This window comes from Canis aureus, chromosome 20 (assembly GCF_053574225.1).
Source record: "Canis aureus isolate CA01 chromosome 20, VMU_Caureus_v.1.0, whole genome shotgun sequence".
Lineage (NCBI taxonomy): Eukaryota > Metazoa > Chordata > Mammalia > Carnivora > Canidae > Canis > Canis aureus.
Genome location: NC_135630.1, coordinates 23,439,627 through 23,462,695, shown reverse-complemented (window position 1 = coordinate 23,462,695; position 23,069 = coordinate 23,439,627). Strand labels below are relative to the sequence as shown.

The window sequence follows — 23,069 nt, the reverse complement described above, 5'->3', positions numbered from 1 at the left end:
GCTCTCTGTTGTTGGAGAGAAATGAGTATCCTTGGTTTTATTTTATTTTATTTTTTTAAGATGCAGAGACATAAGCAGAGGGAGAAGCAGGCTCCCTGCAGGGAACCTGATGCGGAACTTGATCCCAGGACCCCAGGATCACGACCTGAGCCAAAGACAGATGCTCAACCACTGATCCACCCAGGTGTCCCATATCTTTGGTTTTAAAACACATCCCTGATTCCCTGAATAGATTATTGGCTGCTCAGGAATGATTCTTAAGGATCCTATAAATGATAAAGGGAAGGAAATCTTGGGCTTTTAGTAAAAGGGGTTCACTAAAATGTTTTAAATAGAGAAATGTAATAGCTTTTTCTAGCTCAAGTGTAAAATATTAGTTTTAAGGGATGAGAACCAACAGTATATTAACTGGTTAGGAAGCTATCAAAATAGCCATGCAAGAGACAGTGAGGACAGTGATAATACAGATGGAAAACAAGGTACAGATTTGAGGAATGTTTGGAAGACAAACTGATAATTGAATTGATATGAAGAGTGAGTGTCAAGAATGAGTTCAGAATGACTCCTAGGTTTCTGGCATGGGCAACCTATGAATGCTGTCTCTTTAACTGAAGTTTAAGGACTTAGGACAAAAAACTGGTTTGCAAGGAAGAGATGAAAGATACTCAGTTCGGTTTGGGACATTTTATGTTTCAAGTACTCCAAGTCTACACTTGAATATATGCATCCAAGTTCAAGTGTCATTTTTTCAAGGAAAGCTGCTCTGACCAGTTATATCTCCATCTCATAACATCTTATGTTTTTCTGTTGTGCTAATCACAGTTTAAGGTAAGTAACCAGTTTTGCAGTTAACTGTTTAATGTAATCTTCAGGAAGACAGGTTCCATTTCCCTGGCCTAGGCCAGAGCCCTTGCCATAGTAGACTCTCAGTAAATATCTAATGAGTGAATTCTAGGTGCTTCTCTATCACCTAAGAGTTAGTTATTGTTATCCTGCATCTTACAATGCAGAGCTAGAAGTTTTGAGAAATAAAGTACCTTGTATGTGGTCATACATTGAGTGAGAGTAGGGTTGCAAGATTTAGCAAATAAAATAAAAATACACAATGCACAGTCAAAATTGCATCTCAGATAAATAGCAAATATTTGTTTAGTATGAATATGTCCCAAATATTGCATGCAATAGACAATAAACAGCCCTAAGTGTGTGGCATTTTATTCAGAACTGTGTGATTCCACAGTCCAACTTTTTCTACTCTTTTATTCAGAGAATATCACTCCTATACTGAAAACCTTGTTAGGGATTATACCAGCATTAGTCCTCTTCTCTGTTAATAAAAGTTTTTGTTTTATTTCACTTTGTTTTTAAATTCTCACTTTGATGAAAAGTAAGTCAACTTATCCTGGGTGCAGATCAGCAACTCTAACAGATTCCAAACATTTGTTAAAGTCTTTCTGGGATGCCTTCTCCAAATATAAAGGTAAATTAAAATTACTTGGACTTTCTGAAATATCAGATGCAGGGAAATGAGGTTAAGGACTCTCCCTGAGTAGAAGCACTCCCCACCCACTTCTGTGGTATTTTGAGCCACTCAAGGACTGTGGCCCTATCAGATGACTATGTACGTCAAAGACAGTGCTTTATAGTTTATGAGTTTCCTCATAGATGTTCTGAATCGCTCTGGAAACAAGATAACAATGTGGTTCTTGCAATTTTCCTGAGCGATCTTTAGGGCTGTCCTGTGTGGTTAATTTGATCTGTGGAGCTACTGTGTTATGGGTAATTTTGAAACATGGGGTTTGCTTATCTGTCTTTCTTCCCTAGGTGACAACATTTAGGTACTGATTCAAGGGGCAGTACCAGGCTTTTCTTGAGGGACCTAGAAAGGTTCTTGCATAAGCTCACTCTCCCTTCTTTTTTGTCTGTCTACATGTATGTATATACATGGAAAGACACATATAAATTCTATCCTACAATATTAATAGTGATTATCTTCTGAACAGTGTGATTTTGAAATAATTTTTATCTTTCCTTTATATATTTCTATATTTAATTTTTGACATAAGCAATATTACCTTTATAATAACAATAACAATAAAGACTATTACCTTCCTGGCAGAAAAACAGCCTCAACTCTCTTTATCAGCCTTGGGTTATCCTCATACCTGATACTCTTCTGTTTCTTTATCTTCACTTAGGAAAGAATGATAAAAGAAAAATAAGATAAAGAAAAAGGAAAGAATCCAGAAGATTAATAAAAAGCAAAAGAAAAACCAAAACAGCTCTTTAGAAAGGAAACTATAATATTGGTCATAATCACAGAGAAACAATTACCACTGATTTAAATATAAGCAAAGAGAACATGTAAGTTAAGAATTTGATGTACAGGCTCTTTTAAAAAGAAATACTTGAAAGCAAGTATTCCTAAAGTTTAACTTTTTTTTTTTTAAGATTTTATTTATTTATTCATGAGAGACAAAGAGAGGGGCAGAGACATAAGCAGAGGGAGAAGCAGACTCCCTGAAGGGAACCTGATGTGGGACTCAATCCCAGGACCCTGGGATCATGCCCTAAGCTGAAGGCAGATGCTCAACCACTGAGCCACTCAGGTACCCCAAATTTGACATTTCTAAGTAGTAAAAAATTTCAGGGCAAAGAGCACCTATTAGAACATTGAGCTTTAGGCAGGAATATGTGTTACCAGTGACAAGACAGGGCAGTTGTCATCTTTCAGTTCCTAAAGGCTGATTCTTATCCTGCAGTATAGGCCCATTTTCTAAATGGATTTCTTTTCTGTAGCCCCCAGGCAGCTGCTACCATTTAAAAGGACTCCTGTCAAATAGCTTTGAAAGAGTTTTGTTTTTTACAGATTTTATTTATTTATTTGACAGAGGGATTGAGAGAGCAAGAGCACAAGCAGGGGGAACAGCAGAGGGAGAGAGGGAAGCAGGCTCCCTGCTGAGCCGGGAGCCCAATGCGGGGCTCAATCCCAGGACCCTGAGATCATGAGCTGAGCTGAAGGCAGTCACCCAACCGACTGAGCCACCCATGTGCCTCTGAAACGTTTTCATCTGTAGAAAACAAATAGAATGCAGAACACCTGATGGGGTTCCATGGAACAAATGTTGAAGCTTCAACTATATTTTAGGCTTTGTGTCCCCAGTCCTAGCTCTGGGGCACAAGCAGAATCACAGTCATAGTCAACAAAACAGTATTTCTTTTGGTTTGCTTCTAGATGCTTTCCAGATATTCCTCCCAGCTAATTCTAAAAAGCCCAGTGGGAGGTCATTTGTGTTTGCTAACTTAGTTTCTGCCCCACCATTTTCCATTCCTGCTCTTTTCTCCAGCTCACTGTGGTGATATCCTGAAGCTGCCAGTATTGTCAAGGCCCTATTGGCTTCTGACAAAACCTTCTCCTGATTTTCCTTTGGAAAGCACTGTCTTGGGTTTCTTAAGGTCTATAAAGGTTAGTGAAACAACTCGTTCAGTTTTTATTCATCGTTTATTGTAGCTTCTTCCCACCCTGCACACCTGAATTAGTGCATAGGAGTTGGAGAAAAAGACAATCTGAGTAGTAAACACCATGGTCTACTCCCTTCTTTGACTTCCTTCCGCATTGCCCACCTTGATCCTTTGTTCTTGAATCAAACTTGAGATGTGGACACTTGTGTTTGTTTGAATGAATTCTTTCTTTCCCAGGAGGCTCTTCAGTCCTTTAGACAAAAAGCCCATTGTGGGCCACCCTGCTGGCTTTCTAGCTATGCTCAGACATCCCTGCATTCTAAGATAAATGTGGCATAAGTTATCAAATCCACTCTGTTTTCCATGAATTTAGATTTGGGGTTCCAGATCTAACAAAGTGCTGTGGGATAGAAATGTAAGAACTTCAACCAGCACTTGAAGCTGCCAGGACCTACAGGCACTTCTTTTTCAAGATAGTCATTTGAATGATCCCATATAGTTATACAAACAAAAGGCACACAACACAGGTACCTATTGCCTCAGGAGAAGGGTGAAACAGAATCTCAATATGGCCTGACTATAAGACCTCTCTTAAGGCCCTGTGGTGTACATGGCTAATCACTGGAAAAGAGGTACAGATTTGCATAGATGCCAAGCAACTTCCTGGGAGAAAAAAGGGGAGTAAAGCCTTTTAAAGTTCAGTTCATTAGAACCTTTCTGATGAATTGGGATGGTTCTCATTGAGATTTTACTGCAGTTTTGAAAGGATAAGAGGTCCCAGAGGAAAGCGTACCATACAGGATGAGAAGCCTGGTTTGATGGGTTCATGGGGCAGGGGAAAATCTGTATCACCTGGATGAGGCTGCAAGGTCTCCCCAGGGAGCCCCTCTGGCCTAGAACTCAGTCTTTAGAACAAAAGACTTTGAACATGTGGACTGGCTGGCTCTCTCCTTAAAGCCCAATGTGGCAGTACTTCAGCCTGGGCATGATCTGGAACAGTAGAACATCAGTTTACCTGGAGAAAGTGTCCATTGGTCTGTGTGGCCACAGCAGCAACCAATGCAAGAATCTCTTCTACCTGGTTCTGAGAATCAAGACACCTTCCCGAAATGAATAGGCACCTGGCTTTCTTGACAATTCACATGGGTTGGGGGTTGAGGAAGTATAAAGGGCTCAAAATTGAGATATTAGACTTGTTGATGACTTGCAGGTGAGGCTAAAACAATTAATAGCTAAAATTAGAGCGTCATGACAGCTGTTGTGCCTCTAAACTGATAAAGCCAGTCATGGGTTATACAAACAAAAAGAAAGGTCTTACCCACTTTTTATTAGTTTTATTAACAAAGACAAAAGGCTCACTCATTTTAAAATTTTTGTTAGTTTTAAAATTACTGTCCATTCTAACTCAGGGTTCAAATGAGGTTGCAGATTTACACTTTTAACTTTAATTCTTAAAATATTAAATAATTCTGGGTTTTATTTATTTTTATTTATTTATTTATTTATTTTTATGATAGAGAGGCAGAGACGTAGGCAGAGGGAGAAGCAGGCTCCATGCACTGGGAGCCCGACGTGGGACTCGATCTGGGGTCTCCAGGATCGCGCCCTGGGCCAAAGGCAGGCACCAAACCGCTGCGCCACCCAGGGATCCCAATTCTGGGTTTTAAAAGTAGAAATTAATGTGGTTATCTGCCCTACCCTTGTAGGACCTATCCACATAGATCTTTCAAATTAATCCTGATTGTCTCCTCCTCGGCTGGTACCACTCACCAGTTCATGCCCTGAGATTTCTGACTCTTGACTTGAGTCCATCTCCAGATGTTAACCCCTCCTGTCTGCCCAACCCTCCTAGACTGACTCCTTGTTCTGGGCCAGATTTTTTAGGGAGAAGGGGCAGAGATACTCTCCTTCCAGCCAGGCCTTTAGCAAATACCTACCTATCTCCTGCCCTCAGCTCCTACTCCTAAGCTGCCTCCTTAGTGGAGGAGAATAAGCAGGAGCACCAGGAAACAGAGACCAGAGTTCACTCCATCACTACATGTCTCTGCACTGTAGGCTAGTCTTTCTCAGCTATTTCACACTCTGCTGCTTCACCTGTGAACGGCAGAGAGAAAACTAGAGGTTCCCACTGTGCATTTTGTATTGAGAAACAAACATTGTTTTTTGTGTGGTAATATTTTTTGTGAGATACACATAAACAAATTTCCCTCAAATCAAATGTGAATTTTAGCCTTGGTGGAGTACTCGCAGTACATTCATAGGTCTCAGTTTTTGATAGGATCATGATGATGTGAAGTTTTTAAAAAGTTAAACCTTTGAAAAAAAAATGGAAATTTTTAACAAGTTACGAAGCATCGTATCTAACCTTGGTATGTATTTCCCCTTCTGAAGAGGGAAAGATGAAGGTTGATTAGAGTTGATACAATGGAAAGAAATGCTGAAATCCTGGCATTAATTTTACCTTAAAAATCTGGAGTTTTTATTCACATCAACTTGATAATATAAGCAAAAGCAATGGAGAAATTTGCCCAAGAGTTGGTCTTCCCACCTTTATTCAAATTACCATCTTTATTACTTTCCATATCTTAACAAGGGAAAAACTGAAAGTAAGGGAGGTGTGTACACCACAATGACTGCAGTCATACCTTCCATCACTGAAAATGAGAATGAGCAAGCAATTTGTTTTTCCACATTCAGAACTTTATTTTTTTAAAAGCGCAATTTTCAGTGGCATTAAGATTAAAATCAATCAACAAAGGCAAGAAAATTCACTATGGAGGAAATGAAATTCCTTCTTAAATCACAAACCCAAGAAAACATAGTCTAATGGTTTGATCATATCAGGAATCCCCTGCCCATACTCAAAATCAATCTTTTTTCCCTGTAATACATCTTTTTAGTCATGCACAATGGTGTTTCTCATACACACAATCATGAACAGATTTTTTAAATCAAATTCTTAAGAGTCTTGTTAGGATGGCTTGTGTCTTTCTTTGAGGTTCTTTGACAAGAACAATCAAACTACAAAAACTTTCTAAGATTTCAAACCTGAAAAGATCATGTTTAATTGGACGGGGTGGTGGGGGAGTAGCAAGACAGGTCTAGTTTTTATCTTCAGCGAAATCAAGATGAGTAAACTGAAAGGAAGATTGGGTTGGGGTTTATGCAAACAGTTTCTTCCTCTCTACCCCCTTCTGCCTGCAGAGAAATTTACCTCTGCACTTCTGTATTTATCCCTTCATTCCCAGAGCACAGCTAACCAATCCTGGGCAATTCTAGCATTTTATGTAAGTCTTGATTGAATGAACAAGGTCAACATTTCTTAGGGTTCACCCTGTAGAAGCAGAACTTCCAAACTGAAAAATATAACAAGACACACTGTTCATTCAAACTGACATGAACAGAAACCATTTGGAGCTATGTCGCCATGACTATCAAGAAATACAGGGCAGCCCCGGTGGCTCAGTGGTTTAGCGCCGCCTTCAGCCCAGGGTGTGATCCTGGAGGCCTGGGATCAAGTCCCACATTGGGCTCCGTGCATGGAGCCTGCTTATCCCTCTGCCTGTGTCTCTGCCTCTATCTATCTGTGTGTGTGTGTGATGAAGAAGTACTTGTTAGGGACCCATTTATGTCAAAAGCTGAGGTAAAATGTACAGTCCTGACCCTAAGAGACATGGTTGGTAACAATAGTAATGACAGCCACTTAGCAAGTAAGTGGTTATTGTGACTACTTTAAGGAGAAGGAAGCAAAGTTAAGAATCATTAAGCAATTTGCCCAAGGTTGCACACATACACTTTGTCTCTGAAGAACACACAACTAGATTGTATTCTCCTTGAGCCTAAATGAAGACTGAGCATGTAGGACTTGAAATAGCCTCTTTTCACTTGTTTGCTTGATTGTAAACATATAAATGCATCCCCCTTGGGTGGAGGGGAGAAAAAGAGAAAATAGTAAAATGTCTTGTCCAGATGGCCCAAGACACTAGCCTCCTGGAATGACTCCCTAGAGAGAAATTAGGAAGCAGATACAAAGGAACCATAAATATCTATAGAGCTTTTTTCCCCCAGGTGAATGAAGTTTATAGAGGAAATATACTCTAATTAAAGATGTAAAGAACACAGAAATGTGTAAAATAATCCCACCAGAGAAGATTGCTGTTAATGGTTTGTATGTATTTTCCTGGATTCTTCCCATATAGAAATATATAATTGTCTTAAGATAATTACATACATACATACTTTTCATCTAATAATATGCTACATAATTTTTTTTGTATCTTCATTTTTTTCCTGAGAGTTCTCAGTATTACATTGTATGGCTATACCATAATTTATGTTACATTCTGTTGATTTAGACATTTGAATTTGTTTTAAAATTTTCATTATTACAAATATTATACAATAAATATTTTTGTATACACATCTTTTCAATGTGTGTAAAATAACTCCCTGGAAGTGGAACTGTCAGGTAAAAGGAAAGGCATATTTAAAATTTTACGGACTATTGTCAAATACCCTGTGCAAAATGGTACTATTTTATATTTCTACCATCAGTGTAGGATAGTGCCGCACATAGGATAAGACATTAAGTGGTAATTATCATGGGAGATTTTAGGGAATTACGGACATAGTCTTTACCACTCCTGTAGCCATCTTCATGGCATGTTTTAAACTTGTTTCAGAAAGAACTGACTCCAGTGGAGCATCAATTAAAGCCCAGTAGTGCTTATGTGTGTTTGTATGTGATTTAGATATAGACTCTGTAGGAGATATGGAAGAAGCATTAGTCACAGTCTTTACTTTCAGTTAAGTCTCCAATTTGGTTGGAAATTTCATTCAGGAAACAAATGAAAACACAAATAAGGATGCTATTAAGTACTAAATTGATACAGAGATGCATTATAGGTTGTAAAGATAAAGTTGTAAGAGGGATGGAAGTGAAGGCCTTGAAGAACACATGGAATTTGTGCCAAGAAAGGGGCTTTCCAGGTTTGGGAAACAGCATGAACAAAGCCATAGATAAGGGATTCTGTGTGTCACTGTGCATCTCTGCAGATGGTGGGGGGAAATGAGGAAAAGGGTGTGAATGAAGGCAGAAAGGAAAGGACATGGCCAGGGCAGAATTGTCAGGAATATGCTGGAATAAACATGTTGAACTAAGTAATCAAGGGTTACAGCTGTGGGCTCAGTATATTGGAGAGATACCACAAGGGTCTGTGACAGTATGAAGTTTGGTGACATGGGCTTATCACTAACTGAACACTGTGAGCACTCACATGGAAGTTGAAGCTGTGACTGGATAAGAATGTAAAATGAAGAACTGCATTTATTGTCACTAACATTATCAATAATGTAACATAAAATGGATTTTCAAGAGGTTTGTTTAATCTCATCATTTAAGCTTGCCGTTATCACTTAACACTACAACAACTGTAATAATTCAGGTGACATCCTTATTCTAATTTTACAGCTGAAAATATTGAGGTATAGAGTGGTTAAGAAACTTGCCCAGGAAGAGAGAGCTATCTTCATTAACACTAACAGGATCTTTAGAAAAGCCACTCATAAAATCAAAGGCCACATTACAAAGAATAAACACCAAGCTCTCACCCTCTTTTGAATGCGCCTTAGGACATAGGTCGATAGGCAAGATGAAGATGGGGTTACAGTGTCTTGGTGACATCTGCACCCTCATAGTATGATATATCCAACGGCCTTTCAGAGGATTAGAAATTAGTGAAAAAATAAGGTTCACAGATCATCAGAAAAAGTCTATTCAGGTTAAGAAAAAAAAGCGTTCATTTTTGACTCATTGGTGTTCTCTGCTCATTGAGTCATGATTGCTTAATGTTGCCAGGTGCTTCAATAATGCCCTCTTTCCTTTTTTGACTATTAGGTACTTTCTCTCACTTTTCCTTTCCAGTTTTGGGGATTTTTTTCAGATTTTAATTTGCTACTAAGAAATGGGGAGAGAGAACCATTGATTTTTATAACAATTTTAACATTTAGGTAAACCACGCCTCCGAATAATCAAGAATCCTGCCCAAGAAAACGAAGTTGATCCCTATTAGCAATAGAACTCAAATGTCTGAACATTCTTCTTTGGATCTTTTTTATCCAAGTACTTTTTAATAAAGTTACCAGATTCTGCGATACTGTGCTGATTTCCTTCCTGAGACCTAATAAATTCAGCTTTTATTTTCAAGTCCCTAAAAGCAAGCGAGTCATTCTCTTGAGGAGACTCACCCTTAGGTGAGTTAAATGACCACCCAGTAAAAAATGGAGACAATAGGAAGTCTGACAGATAATCTGTCCTGAAGTTTACCTATTCAAAAGGCAACTATGGGAAAGTTTTTTCATGTAATGAGCAGAAATCTGTTTTCCTGGAGTATCAACTCACAAATATAAGGCTGAATCAAATTGAGTGTTTTATAATGTGAACTCAGAATGAGTCTGGGATTCACTCTCCCAATCCAAGGATCAGAGGAGCATAACCTCGGTGACTATTTTATTTAGATTATGCTTCTTTTCATTCATGTTTTCAGAATACATAGTGCCAGGTGTTTCAAATCTGAAGTATGAACAGCCACTTATTATCAGTGAGAACAGAAACTCTGCTACATGTTAGGGTTTTTTGTTTTGGGTTTTTTTTTTTTTTTTTTTTTGGATTTTAGAAAACAACCAAAAAAAATATTTGATATGCCTGTGGCTTACATGAAAATACTTTTCTTTGATTTGTAAGAATTCAGGAATAGATGCATACTTTTTGGTAGATGATATATCAGCAAACTGTTGTTAGCATCTCTATACTATATCTCAAATATATCAACTTGCCTTCAGCCCCACTATAGCTACCCAGGTCCAAGTCACTCATTATCATTTTTTCTCGGGGCACCCCCGGTGGTGCAGCGGTTTAGCGCCGCCTGCAGCCCGGGGTCTGATCCTGGAGACCCAGGATCAAGTCCCGCGTCGGGCTCCCTGCATGGAGCCCGCTTCTCCCTCTGCCTGTGTCTCTGCCTCTCAGTCTCTCTCTGAATAAATAAATTTAAAAAAAATACTTATATCATTTTTTCTCCTGGACCACTATAATTACCTCCTGGCTTGGTTTCTAGCAGCCAGTATATTTTTTAAATCAAAAGTCATTTCTGAGTTCTGTCCTGCTCAGAATCTCCCAAGACCTACAAGCCCTTGCCTAACCTGGCCTTTAACTACCTTTTCAGTTTTGTCTAATTCTACTCTTGCCCCAGCCCTCTGGCCTCTGGCGTTCAAACTTAACCAAGGTTGTTCTCCCTAGTGTTGCAGAATTGGTTTCCTCTTCCTGGAAGTCTTTCTTGTTTGGTACAGCAACCTCTTTCTTCTCTTTAGATCTCAGCCTGATGTCAGTGCCAGAGAGAAACCTTTCCTTACTACCCTAAGTAAGACCCATATTTTTACTCCATTTCTTGTTTATTTTATAACAATTATATTAATTTTTTATTTCTTTACTTTTTGTTATTTTTCTTTATAAAAAATTTGAAAGCTCTTTGGTAGCAGGGGCCATCTCTGTTCACTACCATATACTACCTAGTGCTTGGTACCATGCCAGGAATACAGTGGGTTCTGATGCATATTGATTTCTTTATGTTCCAAAGAGGAACTTAAATGCATTTTTGCTAGTCGTTTTTGTTTTGATAATAAAGGAATAGTTTGAAATTTGATTGTTGGGCAGCCCTGGTGGCTCAGAGATTTAGCGCCACCTTCAGCCCAGGGCGTGATCCGAGAGACCTGGGATCGAGTCCCACATCGGGCTCCTGCATGGAGCCTGCTTCTCCCTCTGCCTGTGTCTCTGCCTCTCTCTCTCTCTGTCTCTCATGAATAAATAAATAAGATCTTAAAAAAAAAAACTGAAATCTGATTGTCAACAAGGTTGACTTTGAGAAGACAACTAAGACTGGGCTAGTGATATAGATAACTAAGGCATGCCTACGAGTCATTTGAGACACTGGTCTCTAGGCTAAAATGTTAAAGTGGCCTGATTAATCAACAGATACTTGCACTGGTAATATTCCAGTGATAACTCCGTATTCAGTTACCAAGGGACTGTGGCAAAATCAAGTGTCTTTGGAAGACAGCGAAGATGAGGAAGGGTTTAGAAAGCATGGGATTATAGTAGAAAATGAACAGTGAAGGAAGAACAGAAGATGAGGATTTTAATGTCCGCATGAGGATAATAATGTAAAAAAAAATGAGATGAACATCAAAGGAGTGTTATATGGAAGAAATATTAGATTTATTCTAAATTGTTCCAGAAACAGAACTAAGATCAGAAAAAAATACATTTCAGATCATCATAAGAAAGAACTTGAACAGCTGTTCAAAAGTAAAATCTTCTTGTGAAGAACTTAACTTTTTGTCATGACAAATATTCTGGCAAGAACAATAGCCTCTTCAAATGAATATTAGTGTGAAAATTTTACACATATTGACTTGTATGGAATAAACCCTTAATTCATATTGTTAAGTAATTGAAACTAAAGTGATGAATATGTTAATTAGCTTGATTGTAGTAATCATTTACAATTTATGCATATGTTAAAACATCACATTGTGCCCCTTAAATATACACAATTTTTATTTATCAATTATGACTTCATTAAAGCTGGAAAAAAATTCACATTTGGTAAATAAATGAATATATTACTTTAAGTGGCTGCACAAATCTAGAATGCTAATACTCTGATTTTTCTAGTATCCACTCTGCACCATGTGGGAGTTACAGAGAGAAATCAACACTTGCTTCTTGCCTTAAAAGTTGCTGAAAAGATAAAGGAAACGCTTGAAGCAATGAGAAATTCTAACAGTGTTTTAACAGAGGATGTTAGAGAAGGTAAAACCCCTGAGCTGCTGTAGTTTTCTTAGAGGAGTTGTATGAGTTGGTTCCTGAAAGTTTAATGAAAGTTCCTGAAAAAAGATATGGCATTTTAGAAAATTAGTACAAAGCTCTAGAGATAAAATTGAGCATGACATAAGGGACAGACAATAGATAAGCTGGTTAGAGTGATGTGTTCACCTGGCAAGGAAGAAACGAAGCAGTGGGCACATAGAAGCCAGACTGAGAAGTTTGGGTTTGATTCAGGGAACACATGGAAGTTTCATAAATTATTAGGTAGAGGTGGGTCATAATTAGAATGTGTATGAGAAACATTCACTTATAGATTCATGCTGGACAAAATAGGCGTGTGCTTTTCAAATTGAGGTGTATAGCCACTCATATTCACATACCCAAATGTTCATGAGCATGGATTTTTACTTGAAGATTTTGGGGAAAGATAATTTAGCTTTTAAGTAATTGAAGACATTATTTTATATCAAACAAATATGATAAAACCTGATTTCAGAGAAATGATGTTCTTGTTGCAGAACGGCCATAGGTCCTGCTCAAGGGTCCTGCTAGCTCTCATGGGCTCTCTGTGGCAGGTGGTTCTCAGATGAGGAAATCTGATGAGCAGCTTGTGAGGGAAGGCAAAAGAGCCGAAGACAATGCTCAGTTAATAAACACTGAGAGGGCAGCCCAGGTGGCACAGCGGTTTAGTGCCGCCTTCAGCCCAGGGCGTGATCCTGGAGACCCGGGATTGAGTCCCACGTCAGGCTCCCTACATGGAGCCTGCTTCTTCCTCTGCCTGTGTCTCTGCTTTTCTGCGTGTGTGTGTGTGTGTGTGTGTGTGTGTGTCTCATGAATAAATAAAATCTTAAAAAAAAAAAAAAAAAACAAGAACATGCTGCTCTGGACACTTGTGCTAAGTTCTGGGGGTGGAGAGGTGAAGTCAATACTGCCCTGGAGTCGCTATTCATCTGGGAGGGATAGATATAAAAGAAGATAAATATATTTTGGAAACAAATAAAAACCAGGTATTCACAGAATGAGGCCTGGGGTAAATTAGAGGAAATAACTAGAATATAATGACAAATTGAATACAGAGGCTAAGGGGGATGACACAAAAGCCAAACTAAGATTTCTGCCCTGGGAAACCCAAGGGATGAAGCTGTTTCTAACAGAAAATGTAGTTGTGTGATTAGTGCCCAAAGTGGTGACTGTTACAGAAGAAATGTCTGTTAACAGAGAACTTATGCCTAGGAAGAAAACAGCACATGAAAAAGACAAACACCCACTTAGAGAACTTGTTTGCACCCACACTGTCTTACCTCGTTCTATGGCTCTCCCACCTACCCATGTACATGAGCTCATTTCCATCAATGGTTTTAATGCAGAAGTTCTGATATTTTCCTATATTTAACTTACCCTACCTATTAGAATAAAAGCAGTTGAAAATTCCAGAGTAACCTTTCCAGTAAAAAAAACGGAGTCTTACAGCTCTTGATAACAATTAAAGATCTAAACGTATAGAAATAGAATGTACCAAAAAAAAAAAAAAAGAAATAGAATGTACCTTGTTGAGGATGGTACTTGAACTATACACATGACTTAGATGTTTAGGTTTTTGTGAAGAAGAAAATTATAGCAAATTTGAAACACATAGATTCTACCTTTCTTATAGAGCAGTGGTTTATGTTCATTGAATTGAATACCAGTGGCACATTGGCAAATGAAATCATTTGTTATTAATAATAGTTTTCAAATAATAATCACGAGTAGCTATTGCTAGCAATTAACATTTATTGAGTACTTAGTCTATGCTAAGCACTGGTTTAGCTCAGCACTTCTTATTCTTAGTGCAAGAAATGAATTCACTTGTCACACGACCAAATTTGGTGGATATCATTATTTGTGTTTTATGGATAAGGTAAATGAAGCAGTGGAGGTAAAGATATCTGTCCAAGGTAACATAATTAGAAGATGGCAGGAGTTGGGTTGCTTAAGAACTCCAGAGCTCAAATGCTTATACCTTACTCTCTAATAATAATAATCTCTATGTGTGTTGCCAATAAACAGCATCTGAAATATTTTTGAGAAAATTATCCCAAAGGATTTCAAAAATGGGCCAAATATTAGGTAATTCAAACTGACAGGAGATCACCCACAGCAATTAGTTCTTTGGAAACTGTATCAGATCTGGTTTATGCACCTTTACAGATTTACTCAGACCCACCTGCCCTCTGGGTTCTTACTGCCTGGTCAGGGGAGTGCCCTGGCCACCACTGATACCTCCACCTGCTGTTACCACCTCCTCAGGGTGATTTCTGGGCTCCAATATGGTCTCCGTTTTGCCTGTGGAGAATGCAGATGTAATCTGACCAAACCTACACAGAATCTGGCTCCTCCCATCACTCTGGTCTCAAACGAAGCATATTAATGTAAGGTGTGGTATCTGGCTTCTCCAGGAGCTGCCTGGACAAGTGGGGTAGGACAACCAAGAAGTGCAAGGGAGTTAATGTACCATGTGCCAAACTTGACTTTTGAGGCATGGAAGATGGAAAGTAGTTGGATGATAATTCCTCGACTTGATGAGTTGTTTGAAAATAATATGACTCCAGAGAGCCTGTTTGAAATCTATGTGACTGAACAGTCATTAGTGTCTTCTTGGGAAACTAGTCAGCTTGTTAATACAATAGCTTGTCCTTCTTTCTGTCCTTCCTTGCCTCATATTTCTTTTCCCTTTTCCTGCCCTAAATATTGTGCCTCCAAATAAAGTCTTTACATATAAACGTTTCCTCAGGCTCTTTTCTAGGAAATGTATGCTAGGTCAAACTTATTATCCACTATATAAATGGCTGTTATGCACACATGTATAATTAGGTAATCCCTCTCCTCAAGACTTCTGCTCCTGAGGAACACCTGGGTGGCTCAGCAGTTGAGCGTCTGCCTTTGGCTCAAGGCATGATCCCGGAATCCTGGGATCGAGTCACACCCACATCGGGCTTCCTGCATAGAGCCTGCTTCTCCCTCTGCCTATGTCTCTGCCTCTGTGTGTGTGTCATGAATAAATAAAATCTTAAAAAAAAAAAAAAAAACTGTTAGCAAAATGAAATCTTGCCATTTGCAGAGATGTGGATGGACCCAGAGGGTATGATGCTAAGCAAAATAAGTCAGAGAAAGACCAATACCATATGATTTTATTCATATGTGGAACTTAAAACAGATGAACATAGGGGAAAGGAAGGAAAAAATAAAATAAGATGAAAATTAAGAGGAAGGCAAACCGTAAGAGATGCTGAACTCTAGGAAACGAACTAAGGGTTGCAGGAGGGGAGGTGTGTGGGGAAAGAGGTCATTGGGTGATGGGCATTAAGGAGGGCACGTGATAAGAGCATTGGGTGTTATGTGAAACTGACGAATCACTAAATTCTACCTGTGAAACTAATAAAAAAAGAATATGAAATAGAAGTGGTGAAAGTGGACATCTTTGCCTTGTTTCAGATCTTAGGGAGAAGGTATTTAGCTTTTAATCATCAAGTATGATATTAGATCTAGGTTTTTCATACATATCTTTTATCAACATGATCAGTGTTACCTATTCCTGAGTTATCTGAGAATTTTTATCATGAGTGGGTGTTGAATTTTGTCAAAGTTTTTCCTGTTTCTATTGAAAAGATCGTATGAATTTTTTACTGTAGTTATTATATTAATTTTTGAGTATTAAACCAACCTTTCATTCACAGGAGAGACCTCACTTAGTAATGATGCATTATCATTTTCATATATTACTGAATTTGATTTATTAATATTTTGTTCAGGGTTTTTGCATTTATGTTCATGAGAGATATTGATCTGTAATTTTTCTTGTGATGTCTGACTGATTTTAGTACCACAATAATACTGGCCTTGTAAAATGATTTTAGAAGTGTTACTTATCCTTAATTTTCTGAAAGAGATTCTATTAAATGTTTAATAGAATTCTCCAGTGAAGAAATTGGATTTAAAAAATTTTTATTGGAAGGTTTATAATTATGAATTCAGTTTTTTAGTAGATATAAGATTATTCAGTTTCCTATTTTTTCTTACAAGAGTTTTAGTAATTTCTATGTTTAAAGAATTTTATCCATTTCATCTGGTTGTCAAATCTTTTGGCATAAAGTTGTTTGTAACATTTCCTGATTATCTTTTTAATATCTGTAGGATCTGTATTGGTATTTCTTTTATTATTCCTGATTTCAGTAATTTGAATACTCTCTTTCCTGTCCTGATCATTATAGCTAGAAGTTTATGAATTTTATTGTTTTTTTTTTTAAAGAATCATCTCTTGGTTTCATTGATTTTATCGGTAGCATGTCTATTTTATATTTGACTGATTTCTGCTCTTATATTTATTAATTCCTTTCTTGTACTAGTAGCCAGTAAGAAACAGATTTCAAAACTCATTTTCATTTTTGAGGAAAGTCCACCAGACTGTAATATTATTAATATGCTTTTATGGTAAAAGATGGTATAGTTCTTTAAAAATAAATTAAGAAATTGCTTTCTTATTATTTGAGGAACTAATTATACTTTATGGGCAGTATAAATGTTTTCTATGTCTATTTTAATTTTTCCAGCTTTATTGGAATATAACTGACATAACATGTATAAATAAAAATGTACATGATTTTATATATATATATGTATATATACATATATATATATATAAATGGACCACCAGAGTAAGGTTAGTTAACACATCCATCACCTCTCGTTGTTACTGTGTGTGTGTGTGTGTGTGTGTGTGTGTGTGTTTGTGGTGGAAATGTTGAAGATCAACTTTCTTAGCAACTTTCAAGTATACAGTACGGTGTTAACTGTAGTTACCATGCTATACACTGAACTAAATTTTTTCAAAGTTGAAATTAGAGTAAATGAGAAAAACTAATGTGGGAGGGAAGGAGAATTAAGCAATAAGATACTGAGAAAATTAGTTTCTAACAAACTTTTTTAAAAGTCCTTTGAGTTTTGGGGTGAAAAATAAACAGTACTCCTCCTAAAAGTCCTGTGTCTACAATGGGAAAGGACCTAGGTCACTTTCTCTGTTATTGTTAAGTTTTCGAATAGTTTAACTTGAGTAAATTCCATTTAACTGAAGTATCTTTTGGATAGATAATTTGCGTCCTTACTCACTCTTCCCCATACAATCATCCCTTTCCAATAAGGAGAAATAGAAATTTGCTAAAAATAACAAGGCTAAAAGAGAGCTCTCCAATATTTGCCCTGTGGAATTTTAGAAAATATAGTTTGGCATGTTTGTTAAAGGGAGATGTTGATAGCAGACTGGTGTCATACCATAACTCCAGAAGAGTGGTCTTGGGCAAGATATTACATATTCTGTGCTTTAACTTCCTCAAAATGGAAATGAAAATGGAAATGATGATAGCCACCACAGGGTCATTGTGAGTTCATGAATATAAAGTGCTTTACAAAGTGATCATAGGGAATTCCTCATGAGGCCATAGGTGCAAGCTGGGAGAGACAACAGTATAGCAGGACTGGAAACTATGGGCATTTGGGTACTTCTTCATGTAACTTAATTGTGCCTTCAGGGCCTGATCAGACCTGATCACATATATACCACTGACATCTGATGAAGGAATGTTGCTGTGCATGTCCAACTATATGATTTGACGGGTCAGATAAAACCAGTTCATGAAGGCAGCCCAGGTTACATGTGTCAGTGGTCCATGTTTAAGCATTCAGTTTCTGTGAAGGCCAGGAGCAGTTTCTCGGAAGGGAAGTAGAATGGCAGGGTTTTGCTCCAGTATCCTAAGGGCCTACACCTATAGGGACCTTCCAAAGGCTTCATACAGCATCCTTGTCTGCCACTGACATTTCAGGCACCATTGGATATACTAAACCATATGATCCAAGAGGTGAGCAGGCTTTCACAGCAGCCTGGACCTGTTGCAGAGCCTTCTCTTGCATTGAGCCCCACATAGAACTAGCGACTTTAGGGATAACCTGATAAATGGGCCAGAGTAACATTTCCAAATGAGTAATATGTTGCCTCCAATATCTGAAGAGATCTGTTGGGCATGGCACCTCTTTTTTGGTTGTAGGAAGAGCCGGATCCATTAACTTATCCTTCACCATAGAAGTGATATCTCAATGTGTCCCACGTCACTGGACTCCTAGAAATTTCACTGAGGCCCCTGAACTTTTGTCAGATTTATTTTTCACACTCTGGCATGCAAATATTTTACCAATAAATTTAGAATAGTTCCTACTTCTTACTCATTGGGTCTGGTCAGCATAATGCCATCAATGTAATGAACTGGTGTGATATCTTGTGTACATGAAAGATGATCAAGATCCCTGCAAACTGAATTGTGACATGGGGAGCATTTTTTTCTTGTGCCTGTTGGCCATATGTGTAGATCTTCTTTTGAGAAATGTCTGTTCATGTCTTCTGCCCATTTCTTGACTGGATTGTATGTTTTTTTGGTGTTGATTTTGATAAGTTCTTTATATATCTTGGATACTAGCCCTTCATCTGATATGTCATTTGCAAATATCTTCTCCCATCCTGTAGGTTGCCTTTTAGTTTTGTTGACTGTTTCCTTTCTGCAGAAGCTTTTTGATTTGTGACATAGGATTGTAGAGTTAATACAGCCCTGAGGTACAGTGAAGGTATATTGCTGGCCTTGCCAGCTGAAACCAAGGTGGTCCTTACTGACAGGCCTAGAGAAAAAGACATTTACTAGATTGTTAGCTGCATACCAGGTGCCAGAGGATTTGTTAATTTGCTCAAGCAATGAAACCACATCTGGTATAAACCTTCAGTTGGAGTCACCACCTGGTTAAACTTATGATAATCCAGTGTCATTTTCCAAGATCCATCCATCTTCTAAAGAGCTAGATAGGTTAATTGAATGATAATGTGGTGGCATTCACACTCCTACACCCCTTCCACTGACAAAACTCTTCAGAATTTAGATACTTAATGTCCCCAGCTTCATCAGAAGTCTTTCCATACATCTCTATTCCAGATCATATCATGGAATATCAATGCTTTATTACTAGATATAGAACCATTAACATATTAAAATCTAATCAGAATATAGAATCAATTCAAGAAATAATTCAGAAAACACATCCTTAACATTCTGTTTTCTAGAACCACTCTCAGTACCAAAAACTATTAGGGGTTCTCCAGAGAAACATAACCAATAAGAGATAGATAGATGGATAAATCCACAGACTTTTTGATCATAAGGAATTGGCTCACATAATTATGGAAGCTGAGAAGTATCAAGATATACAGTTGGCAAGCTGGATATCCAGGAGAGCCAACGTTTAAGTTCCAGTCTGAAGGCCAGAAAAGATCAGCATCCCAGCTCAGTCAGGTGAGAGTTCCCCTCACTCAGCCTTTTTGTTTTATTTAAGTCTTCAATGGATTGTATGAGGCCCACCCACACTAGAGGGCAATCTGCTTCACTCAGCCTACTGATTCAAATATTAATCTCATAGAGAAATATCCTACCAGACACACCCAGAATAATTTGCCAAAAACCTGGGCATTTTGTGACCCAATAAATTTGACACATAAAGTTAACCATCATAGCCATCTTATTTTCATAAATATTATCTCTAATATTTGTAGAATAGATTTAATTCAGGTCCTCAACATTTCTTACCTGAACAGACTTACAACTAATCTCCTAATATCCAATTTCTCCTTCCTTGCATTCATCCCTTAAACTACCCAACGTTATATTACTTTTTTTTTTAACAACACAGATGGGGAGTGTTTTCCACCCTCAGCCCTTTGCCAGAACACTGTAGCAACCTCCAGTGGTTTTTCTGGGCTACAGGATTCAGTACAATCTCAGTGGTATGGTCATGAGGAAGTCTTGCTATCTTCTTCCACTCCACATCTCCTCATGGGAATGCCTACTCATCCTCCTGAAGATAAATCAGTGCAATACAGTATTTACTATCAGATTGAACCATATGAAATTGCCGTTTTTGTGGGTAAAAGATGGGAAATTGGCAGAGTGTGTTGCAGTTTAATCCAATAATATAAAAGAAGGAATATACCTGAAAACTCTAAAAGGGTAGATCACTTGTCTATTTCATCTTCATTTATCTAGTGGCTAGCATGATTTTGAGCACATCATAGCCCATTAGGAAATGTTTACTGAATTAGTCATTTTTATAATAAACAATAGTCAAGAAGTGAAAAGTTTTCAGTATATAGTAAATTTTTATTATCTTAGATTTTACTCTGACTTTATACACGACTCTACCATTTTATAAAAATTAGAATTACATTCAAAGATTCAAGTTTAAAACAGTTATTCTCATAGTTAAGTATTAGTTTATCTAGATATTTTTAAATGTTCTTAGTCTGAATGGAAGAAAAAAATAAGAGACTACTTTAATTTAAGCTAAGTTTTACTTCAATCACCTGAAAAGTAGCTCACTGCTTGTGGCCAAAAAACTTCCTTTTTAAAATAGCACTTAGGGTTTGTTGGGATTTTTGGGTGGCTTTTTCTGGCTTCAGAAAAAAATGTTAAAATATAACTTACTTAACTCATGGGAGAAGTGAAGCCTTATGATCAGGTAGAGCCTATTCAATCCATGAGAGCACCGAATCCTAACCTCTAGACCACCAGGGATTATTCAGTCCATGAAAGCACTGACCACAACTTTTAATTTGACAGGAAATGGAAAGATTTTCAGTAGAGGGTCTCTCAGGGCTAATTATAATCCACATATAGAATTAATTGGAGGGCTGGTATGGACTTTGGGAAATCTGTTTATCTGTTCTCTGGTAGTAGAATATTTAAGCCATCCCCAACAGGTAAGAATCTATCCTGTTTATAAAAGGCCTGTAAGAAGTGGAAATTTAAAATCATAAAGCCTCTTATAAACATAAAAGTATATCCCCAGAGGGACTGCCGGTGTCATAATTAATTTAACATACGAAGTACCTGGGACATAAGCAGTCAATAATTATCAACTATAATTAATTTTGCATAATTAAGATGACCAGAAAAAGCATATTCCTGAGGCTAAGAAAAATAAAACTTCTCTTAATTTAAAAAAGCAAAGACGAAGTGTGTATACTTACTTATGTGATTATTTTGGAACTGGATGGTACATATGAAACACTTGAAAACATGAGCTATAGAGCTCCTAGTAGATGTGGGCTTAAATTCTAGCTCTCCTAAATTTCTTCTTAAAATGGGGACAATTACACAAATCCACCTTGCAGGACTATTGTGGAGATTAAATATATTATTTGTAAAATGTTTTTTACAGTGCCTTCCCATTGTGGGCTCTTCACAAATAGTTCCTATTAATAGTAGTCGGATTCAGCTTAAGCATTAATACATGCTTACAGAAAGAGTGGATGATGAATGCACTATACAGTCAGCCTGTGAAGCGATAAGCACAGCTCTACAGGGAAAGTCTCATTTCTTACACTTCCTGCAAAAGATGGATGTTCACAAATCAAGAATGTTAGAGTAGATATTCCTCCATTTGAAAGAAGGAACTGCATTAGTGGATCACTGACAGCTAATCCTTCTCTGAATCACCTAGGGAAACTTCTAAAAATACATTCTTGAACTCCAAGTCAGATCTAGAAAAACAGCCGCTCTGAGGGTAGGGAAAAGAGAGAAGAAATCTTGTATTAAAAAACAAAACAAAACAAAAAAAACAAACCAACAAAAAGCAACCTAGGTTATTCCCATGATAAGTCAGTGAGATAACCTCTCTATCCCCTTCAAGATTAAGATTCTGTGATTCTAATCACCCCTTCTAAGTGACTCAGAGCTCAGAGTTATGCTGAAGTAATTTGTGGCTTCCTGTCTTAAAATTATGGTAGAGGGAAGTATCACATAATGAGTATTGTCTGATAGATTAAGGGAGATTTGTTACAACATTTTCATAGAAAAATGAAAACTTGCCTGATTAAACCCTTAAGCTTTCCAGCCCTAATATTCTGGCAAATAAGGTGAACAAAGCAGGCTGAATTTTAACATGATGGATATATTCTGTGGCCATAAAAATTCCTGACAAAAAGGGAAAAAATACCCAGGGGATACTCAAGCTGCAAGGGAGAATTAAGCTGAAGGTAGTAACAGACATAGAAACACCTTGCTTTCCCTTAACTGAACCACTGAAGTCTTGAGACTGAATCAATAAAGAAAAAGAATAAGCCTTTGTAGGAGGACCATCGTGATATTTTTTTACAAAACTGAAGCACGATTGCTGTCTGAGGCCCTTATGGCCAAGGGAAATACTGCTAAATTAGAGTTCACAAATGTGTTTGATTCAATCCAAGGAAGAAATCTCATATTAATTTTGCAGTGTGTCACAGACTTATGCAGCAGATCATGACCCCCAGGATAAATCATTCCTGTATAGACTAAGAACAAACTTCTGTATTCTGGCGGTACCTATGTGGCTCAGTTAAGTGTCTGCCTTCAGCTCAGGGCATGATCCCAGGGTCCTGGGATCGAGTTCCATATTGGGCTCCCTGCCCAGCGAGAAATCTGCTTCTCCCTTTCCCCCTGTCCGTCCCCTGGCTCACGTGCATGTGCACTTTCTCTCTCTGTGTGTGTCTCAAATAAATAAACTCTTAAAAAAATTTATATTCGCAGCACTGTATGTATCTGGCTTTCAAAAAGACACTAGTGTTTATAATGGCTGTCAGGTTCCAGAAAGCAGATAATATTCTCAGTGGTCTCATTCTGGG

The 23,069-nt window shown here is 37.7% G+C and overlaps 1 long non-coding RNA gene across 11 annotated transcripts in view; it reads left to right on the top strand.

Annotated features, from left to right (window-relative positions):
- The first annotated feature begins 107 nt into the window (after positions 1-107).
- The window catches only part of LOC144291551 (uncharacterized), a 117,773-nt gene continuing 94,811 nt past the window's right edge, over positions 108-23,069 (top strand). For 7 of the 11 annotated variants that reach the window (XR_013358885.1, XR_013358886.1, XR_013358880.1 and 4 more), the window contains exons 1-5: positions 108-1,480; positions 2,199-2,364; positions 2,452-2,609; positions 3,348-3,466; positions 7,531-7,626. This is a non-coding gene — a long non-coding RNA (uncharacterized LOC144291551). The remainder of the gene's footprint in view (positions 1,481-2,198; positions 2,365-2,451; positions 2,610-3,347; positions 3,467-7,530; positions 7,627-23,069) is intronic. The other 4 variants (XR_013358883.1, XR_013358879.1, XR_013358881.1 and 1 more) reach the window with 2 other exon arrangements.